The following is a 1,493-nucleotide window of genomic DNA, read 5'->3' as shown; positions in this document are numbered from 1 at the left end:
TATATATAACTCCACGGCCACCATATTTGACTACAATTCGAAGGCTTTATTGCAATATTAGGCTTCAAGTTCTTAATCTTTCAATATAATAAATTTTAGTCATTGATCCCTTTTATTCTTGCAACCCACGTATTCTTTGGTTCAATTCAAGTCCTTCACTTTTCAAAATATTCAATTTGACCTTCAAACATTTCAATCTTCGATTCATGGTCCGGATCAACTATTGAATTGTGACAACTTGGTCCTCGAACTTTTGCATTTCCCCCTTTTTTTGCTTCATTCCTTCAATTCTTTTTTCTTCATAAAATTTCACCTATTAAACATAAAAGACAAAAATTTAGAATATAATTTGTCAAAAGAACCATCAAATATCTTTATTTTAAGGTACCGAATAAGTGTATAAAATACACTTATCACTCCACATAATCGTGGTATGCTCCCAATTTGCTTAGACACAAAAAGGAGGGGGAAAAAGGAGGAGGCAGTTGTAATAGTCCATCAATGTCTCTAGGTTGTTGATTGGTCGTGTAACAATGTAAAATTTTCATTTGCTCTTATTTGGCTTGTTTGTTTGAAATATCTAAAAATGGCTTGTTTATTATTTGTGTTGTGGATTTAATTTGGTTGCATTTACCTTGTGATTGTTTGTTTCATTGTGCTTATTTTTTTCGTGAATGTAAATGGCTTCTTGTTTTGATTTTATTAGGAAAATACCAAAGATTGTTTTCTTGTAACTTTTTTATTGATTTGAGTTTGGTTCCATTTACTTTGTATTTGTTGGTTTGTTGATTGACAGTCTTTTTTTTTTTAAATTAAAAAAATTCAGATTATTGCCATTTTGAGATTCTATGTGCTTTCATTTTTCATTTTTTCGTTAATTATTACTGGTGTGGATTAATTGTTTTCTTGTATTTTTGTTGTGAATTTAAATGGGTTGCATTTCCTTTGTGATCATCTTGTCGATTGATTTACTTTTTTTTTTCCAAATTTATTTGACTTGTCGTTGACCTTAGGTCCTCGTTTTGTTTTGTTTCTTTATTTAATTTTTACATCCAAATATGTTATTATTATTATTATTATTATTATTATTATTATTAACTATTGTTTCTTTTATTGTTTTCATGTCTTATATTGTATGTATAAATGTTGGTACGAGTTTGTGATTGTTCATTTTGTGCATTGATTTAGCTTGACATATTTCCTAGTAGTTGGTCCTTTTTTTTTCCCCGCTGATTTCTTTGGATTTAATATATGTGTAAATATATTGAATATTTAATTTATTTATTTATCTTAATATTGTTGAGGCATGTTAAATTGTTCGGAACGTACTTATTTCTAAACAAGAATTTAAAAGGTGTGGCAAGGTACCCACAAATCTTATAAACCTAGCTTAATAGGTTTTTGTTCTTTTATTTTTAATGTTATTTAATTAATTTAGACCACATTTTATGAACCAAACTCTTATCATAGATTATGCATAGATCAAAAATTCT

The sequence above is a fragment of the Olea europaea genome, unplaced genomic scaffold (genome assembly GCF_002742605.1).
Source record: "Olea europaea var. sylvestris unplaced genomic scaffold, O_europaea_v1 scaffold671, whole genome shotgun sequence".
Classification (NCBI taxonomy): domain Eukaryota; kingdom Viridiplantae; phylum Streptophyta; class Magnoliopsida; order Lamiales; family Oleaceae; genus Olea; species Olea europaea.
The sequence above is the reverse complement of the archived record's forward strand: the minus strand, read 5'-3'. Positions refer to the sequence as shown.